The 7,500-nt window shown below is 52.0% G+C and overlaps 1 non-coding gene across 1 annotated transcript in view; it reads right to left on the bottom strand.

Moving 5' to 3' along the window:
* LOC124563734 overlaps window positions 1-1,527 on the bottom strand; it is a 1,910-nt gene extending 383 nt beyond the window's left edge. Inside the window, exon 1 of the ribosomal RNA XR_006970285.1 lies at window positions 1-1,527. This exon is cut by the window's left edge and continues 383 nt beyond it. This is a non-coding gene — a ribosomal RNA (small subunit ribosomal RNA).
* Between the last annotated feature and the right edge of the window lie 5,973 nt (window positions 1,528-7,500).

Here is a 7,500-nt window from a genome sequence, read left to right as displayed (position 1 = left end):
CTCAATCTCGTGCGGCTAGAAGCCGCCTGTCCCTCTAAGAAGAAAAGTAATCGCTGACAGCACGAAGGATGTCACGCGACTAGTTAGCAGGCTAGAGTCTCGTTCGTTATCGGAATTAACCAGACAAATCGCTCCACCAACTAAGAACGGCCATGCACCACCACCCACCGAATCAAGAAAGAGCTATCAATCTGTCAATCCTTCCGGTGTCCGGGCCTGGTGAGGTTTCCCGTGTTGAGTCAAATTAAGCCGCAGGCTCCACTCCTGGTGGTGCCCTTCCGTCAATTCCTTTAAGTTTCAGCTTTGCAACCATACTTCCCCCGGAACCCAAAAGCTTTGGTTTCCCGGAGGCTGCCCGCCGAGTCATCGGAGGAACTGCGGCGGATCGCTGGCTGGCATCGTTTATGGTTAGAACTAGGGCGGTATCTGATCGCCTTCGAACCTCTAACTTTCGTTCTTGATTAATGAAAACATACTTGGCAAATGCTTTCGCTTCTGTTCGTCTTGCGACGATCCAAGAATTTCACCTCTAACGTCGCAATACGAATGCCCCCGCCTGTCCCTATTAATCATTACCTCGGGTTCCGAAAACCAACAAAATAGAACCGAGGTCCTATTCCATTATTCCATGCACACAGTATTCAGGCGGGCTTGCCTGCTTTAAGCACTCTAATTTGTTCAAAGTAAACGTGCCGGCCCACCGAGACACTCACTCAAGAGCACCCTGGTAGGATTGCAACGGGGTCCGCCTCGGGACGCACGAGCACGCACGAGGCGCGTCGCACGCCTTCAGCTCGCCCCACCGGCAGGACGTCCCACGATACATGCCAGTTAAACACCGACGGGCGGTGAACCAACAGCGTGGGACACAAATCCAACTACGAGCTTTTTAACCGCAACAACTTTAATATACGCTATTGGAGCTGGAATTACCGCGGCTGCTGGCACCAGACTTGCCCTCCAATAGATACTCGTTAAAGGATTTAAAGTGTACTCATTCCGATTACGGGGCCTCGGATGAGTCCCGTATCGTTATTTTTCGTCACTACCTCCCCGTGCCGGGAGTGGGTAATTTGCGCGCCTGCTGCCTTCCTTGGATGTGGTAGCCGTTTCTCAGGCTCCCTCTCCGGAATCGAACCCTGATTCCCCGTTACCCGTTACAACCATGGTAGGCGCAGAACCTACCATCGACAGTTGATAAGGCAGACATTTGAAAGATGCGTCGCCGGTACGAGGACCGTGCGATCAGCCCAAAGTTATTCAGAGTCACCAAGGCAAACGGACCGGACGAGCCGACCGATTGGTTTTGATCTAATAAAAGCGTCCCTTCCATCTCTGGTCGGGACTCTGTTTGCATGTATTAGCTCTAGAATTACCACAGTTATCCAAGTAACGTGGGTACGATCTAAGGAACCATAACTGATTTAATGAGCCATTCGCGGTTTCACCTTAATGCGGCTTGTACTGAGACATGCATGGCTTAATCTTTGAGACAAGCATATGACTACTGGCAGGATCAACCAGGGAGCTGCGTCAACTAGAGCTGAGCAGCCGGCCGCCCGGGAGTGTGTCCCGGGGGCCCGCGCGAACACGCAAGCGTCCGCTCAATTATTCTGCAAACAGGAGGAGGCTGAGCTCCCCTGCACGATACACCTCGAAACCCTCTCAGGTCCCGGCGGCGCGCAGCGCCGTCCTAAGTACTTGGTCGGGTTCGAGAGAGGCGCAATCGCCCGGAGTTTGGCGAGTAGACGCTTTAGGTGCGACCACCCGTGCTCCCAACTGAGCTTGCCGCTGCCGACAGAGGCCCGGGAGCGTGCTGTCGTGGCATTGCCGGCGGGAGACAACACGCGCCACCTACGGTGGCCGGCAGCTCCAACGCCAGCGCCACAGAAGGACAAAAGCCCCACTTGGGTGCCGAAGCGAACTCTCCCAGCACAGCGCACGCGCCAACACGTCCGCACAGCTGCGATACAAACCACCTGCGAGAACCGCAGAGGCGACCGAGCAGCAGACGGCGTCGCGGCGCCGAGCGCCGGGCGGCGGCGCATCCTCAGCGCACACAGTCCTCAATCGGACCAGCACACTGCAGATGTCCACCGCGCTTCGCACCGGGCCCGCGAGGACCTACTTTGGCCGCACGGCGCCGCGTGCAGGGTGCGCCGGCGCGCAGCTGCGCCGCCTGCCGCCTCCGTCGGCCGGCGCGCCTGCCACTGGCCGCCCCCACCAGCCGGCTGTAGCGCGTGCGCCCACGCACCGCGCGGCCAGCACGCCGGGAGGCCCCCCCTCACCGGCCGGGGACGGTCCCACCCAGCCACCGCCGCGTATCGCTTCACACCCACATGCCATTCACGTTCGTGGGCATGGTGGGTATCGCTGAAACAACCGGTTGGTAGCTCAACCGATCGTCGCCATCACTGATTCACCTCTAGCGAGAACAACCGCACCACAACGGTTTACCAGTTGTTCATTTGCGTAACGTCACCAGCAAACGTAGACGTCCATCGCCATTTGCAAATTCAACGATTGTTGCATGCCTGTGTCAGGTGTCACGACACACTATGTCTGCCCACATACACGCAACAACATGTGCACGCTTCGCGAACACGTGGAAGGTGGCCCCCGTACGTATGCGATGTCCATTGCGCGAACGACTGTCAACCGGCCTCTGTCGCATGTCGCAGATGTGGAACGCAGTGCACCATGCTGTCACGGTGTGTGAGAAGAGACGACTACGTCTGACAACACGCGCCACTACATCAACAGACGGCTCATGCTGATCGCCATCCAGGGCATACCACACTGCAATCCGGCTCTTATAGGGAGACGACACATAGCTGAGTGCACAACAGTTGGACCGCATGGTTCGCCGTTGTTGGCGCAGTCGTTGTACGGTCACATGTACCACGATGTATCATTCAGTACATGAGGACCAATGTGCAGTACAGTGTGTGATTTGGACGTACAACATCAGCGGACAGTTGACACAGGCCGTACCACAGCGTAGGCTAAGTGCTTCGCCATGCGAATGCCAATGAACAACTGCGAAGGGCATTGAGCATGTACGTCCTGCTGCCATCCACATTACAGTGTATCGCTGCAAGGTGTTTAACATGAAGCGATACACTGGGGACCAGGCAGTGCGAGTAGCAAACTATATTGCGGGGGTTGCAGTTAGGCAACACTACACTAATTTAACGCGTCGTATGACAATTACAGAGCGGGTTAAGGCCCAACGTGTGTTGGGTTAAGGCCCAACGTGTGTTGGGTTAAGGCCCAACGTGTGTTGGGTTAAGGCCCAACGTGTGTTGGGTTAAGGCCCAACGTGTGTTGGGTTAAGGCCCAACGTGTGTTGGGTTAAGGCCCAACGTGTGTTGGGTTAAGGCCCAACGTGTGTTGGGTTAAGGCCCAACGTGTGTTGGGTTAAGGCCCAACGTGTGTTGGGTTAAGGCCCAACGTGTGTTGGGTTAAGGCCCAACGTGTGTTGGGTTAAGGCCCAACGTGTGTTGGGTTAAGGCCCAACGTGTGTTGGGTTAAGGCCCAACGTGGGTTGGGTTAAGGCGCAACGTGGGTTGGGTTAAGGCCCAACGTGGGTTGGGTTAAGGCGCAACGTGGGTTGGGTTAAGGCGCAACGTGGGTTGGGTTAAGGCGCAACGTGGGTTAGGTTAAGGCGCAACGTGGGTTAGGTTAAGGCGCAACGTAGGTTAGGTTAAGGCGCAATATAGGTTAGGTTAAGGCGCAATATAGGTTAGGTTAAGGCGCAATATAGGTTAGGTTAAGGCGCAATATAGGTTAGGTTAAGGCGCAATATAGGTTAGGTTAAGGCGCAATATAGGTTAGGTTAAGGCGCAACGTAGGTTAGGTTAAGGCGCAACATAGGTTAGGTTAAGGCGCAACATAGGTTAGGTTAAGGCGCAATATAGGTTAGGTTAAGGCACAATATGGGTTAGGTTAAGGCACAATATGGGTTAGGTTAAGGCACAATATGGGTTAGGTTAAGGCACAATATGGGTTAGGTTAAGGCACAATATGGGTTAGGTTAAGGCACAATATGGGTTAGGTTAAGGCACAATATGGGTTAGGTTAAGGCACAATATGGGTTAGGTTAAGGCACAATATGGGTTAGGTTAAGGCACAATATGGGTTAGGTTAAGGCACAATATGGGTTAGGTTAAGGCACAATATGGGTTAGGTTAAGGCACAATATGGGTTAGGTTAAGGCACAATATGGGTTAGGTTAAGGCACAATATGGGTTAGGTTAAGGCACAATATGGGTTAGGTTAAGGCACAATATGGGTTAGGTTAAGGCACAATATGGGTTAGGTTAAGGCACAATATGGGTTAGGTTAAGGCACAATATGGGTTAGGTTAAGGCACAATATGGGTTAGGTTAAGGCACAATATGGGTTAGGTTAAGGCACAATATGGGTTAGGTTAAGGCACAATATGGGTTAGGTTAAGGCACAATGTGGGTTAGGTTAAGGCACAATGTGGGTTAGGTTAAGGCACAACGTGGGTTAGGTTAAGGCACAACGTGGGTTAGGTTAAGGCACAACGTGGGTTAGGTTAAGGCACAACGTGGGTTAGGTTAAGGCACAACGTGGGTTAGGTTAAGGCACAACGTGGGTTAGGTTAAGGCACAACGTGGGTTAGGTTAAGGCACAACGTGGGTTAGGTTAAGGCACAACGTGGGTTAGGTTAAGGCACAATACGGGTTAGGTTAAGGCACAATACGGGTTAGGTTAAGGCACAATACGGGTTAGGTTAAGGCACAATACGGGTTAGGTTAAGGCACAATACGGGTTAGGTTAAGGCACAATACGGGTTAGGTTAAGGCACAATACGGGTTAGGTTAAGGCACAATACGGGTTAGGTTAAGGCACAATACGGGTTAGGTTAAGGCACAATACGGGTTAGGTTAAGGCACAATACGGGTTAGGTTAAGGCACAATACGGGTTAGGTTAAGGCACAATACGGGTTAGGTTAAGGCACAATACGGGTTAGGTTAAGGCACAATACGGGTTAGGTTAAGGCACAATACGGGTTAGGTTAAGGCACAATACGGGTTAGGTTAAGGCACAATACGGGTTAGGTTAAGGCACAATATGGGTTAGGTTAAGGCACAATATGGGTTAGGTTAAGGCACAATATGGGTTAGGTTAAGGCACAATATGGGTTAGGTTAAGGCACAATATGGGTTAGGTTAAGGCACAATATGGGTTAGGTTAAGGCACAATATGGGTTAGGTTAAGGCACAATATGGGTTAGGTTAAGGCACAATATGGGTTAGGTTAAGGCACAATATGGGTTAGGTTAAGGCACAATATGGGTTAGGTTAAGGCACAATATGGGTTAGGTTAAGGCACAATATGGGTTAGGTTAAGGCACAACGTGGGTTAGGTTAAGGCACAACGTGGGTTAGGTTAAGGCACAACGTGGGTTAGGTTAAGGCACAACGTGGGTTAGGTTAAGGCACAACGTGGGTTAGGTTAAGGCACAACGTGGGTTAGGTTAAGGCACAACGTGGGTTAGGTTAAGGCACAACGTGGGTTAGGTTAAGGCACAATACGGGTTAGGTTAAGGCACAATACGGGTTAGGTTAAGGCACAATACGGGTTAGGTTAAGGCACAATACGGGTTAGGTTAAGGCACAATACGGGTTAGGTTAAGGCACAATACGGGTTAGGTTAAGGCACAATACGGGTTAGGTTAAGGCACAATACGGGTTAGGTTAAGGCACAATACGGGTTAGGTTAAGGCACAATACGGGTTAGGTTAAGGCACAACGTGGGTTAGGTTAAGGCACAACGTGGGTTAGGTTAAGGCACAACGTGGGTTAGGTTAAGGCACAACGTGGGTTAGGTTAAGGCACAACGTGGGTTAGGTTAAGGCACAACGTGGGTTAGGTTAAGGCACAACGTGGGTTAGGTTAAGGCACAATACGGGTTAGGTTAAGGCACAATACGGGTTAGGTTAAGGCACAATACGGGTTAGGTTAAGGCACAATACGGGTTAGGTTAAGGCACAATACGGGTTAGGTTAAGGGACAATACGGGTTAGGTTAAGGCACAATACGGGTTAGGTTAAGGCACAATACGGGTTAGGTTAAGGCACAATACGGGTTAGGTTAAGGTACACATTGTTGTAAGGAAAGGTGTTTTGGGGGGGGGGGGGGGGCCGGTTTGTTGATTGTGATTATCGTAAGTAAATGACTGCGGCATCATCTGATTTGCCACGTCAGGGTGCACCTTTGGCTCATAACAGGCGGCGCTCTGATTCCATGCTTGTGGCAGACCTGTGTCTTTCATTCCTGCCATTGTTTGTGTGCTGTGACAGGAGGCAGTATTGTGATGTTGGGTGTACCCCTGTGTAGGACATGTGTGGGTGTTGGTGGCTTAGCTGAGCAATGGTGGTTGTCGGAAGGGTGGGATATTCTGTTTTGTGAGTGGACCTCCCGGTCTGGTTATGATAGTGTGGATAGTCTAATGTGGCGGAGAGGATGCACTGGGTGTTGTTCCATGCTGGTGCTTACATATTGTCTCTGTGCCTGTTACAGGCAGAGAGTAGTGCGTGATAAGAGTGTCTGGCTGACGTGTGGTTGTGATTGTGAGCAGAGTCTTTCAGCATGTATACGGACAGTTGTATACATTATCTGTATTTTGATGGCTCTATCTATTACTAATCAGCGCCGTGTATACGTTTCATCCGGTTCCAGTCGAAACTGTTGTATCTCTGTACATTAGTGACACGGCGAGGCCGCCATGTAGTTACTCGTCTCGGCAGCTTCCACCGGTGTATGGCAAATGATTATAAGGAATCAGTCTAGTCGTCAATACCGATAGTGTGACGTCACATGTCTGGGGTGGGGGACGCTGCGCCCTTCCGGTGGGTCATGGCCTAGAAAGACTCTTCCCACGCAGGGGGGCTTGGACTGTCATTGACTCTTCCGAGTAATATACTTGCCGTACGTTTTTGCGACTGCGAGTGCAACGCTCACCGGTACCGACATGGATGGAGCGCCTCCTAGCTGACCGCTGAGCATCTGCATTCGTACAGAGAGCAACGCGATCGCGTCTGTAGCTCGTAAGTGGTACAGCTCGCAGCTCATGTATAGGGACAGCGGGAATGTCGCATATTGGACATAACTCTTCATGAAACGCACGTTATAGGGGTGGATTGCACATTGCGCGTGCGAGCAAAGTCCGCCGTTCATCCGCTGGAGTTGCGGGTTGGGCGGTTGGGGTGGGGCACGAACGGGTGCAGGTGGAGTGATTGCCGGTCCACGACTTCGTGCGGCAGAGGCGCTGGCGTTGGGGTGCTGTTGTCGACAGAGGATGCAGGCTTTGTGGGTGGGGTCGAAAGAAGGGCACTGTGGGCCCATGGCTGTCTTAGTCGGCTTGGCGTCTCATAGATGACGGTATCGTCGTTGCAGGAGGTCATGTTGCGGGAGACCTACAGATGGCGGTATGTTTTGCGGTGCGCTCGGCATGGCGGACGTAGT

This window comes from Schistocerca americana, unplaced genomic scaffold, assembly GCF_021461395.2.
Source record: "Schistocerca americana isolate TAMUIC-IGC-003095 unplaced genomic scaffold, iqSchAmer2.1 HiC_scaffold_124, whole genome shotgun sequence".
NCBI lineage: Eukaryota > Metazoa > Arthropoda > Insecta > Orthoptera > Acrididae > Schistocerca > Schistocerca americana.
The sequence above is the reverse complement of the archived record's forward strand: the minus strand, read 5'-3'. Positions and strand labels throughout refer to the sequence as shown.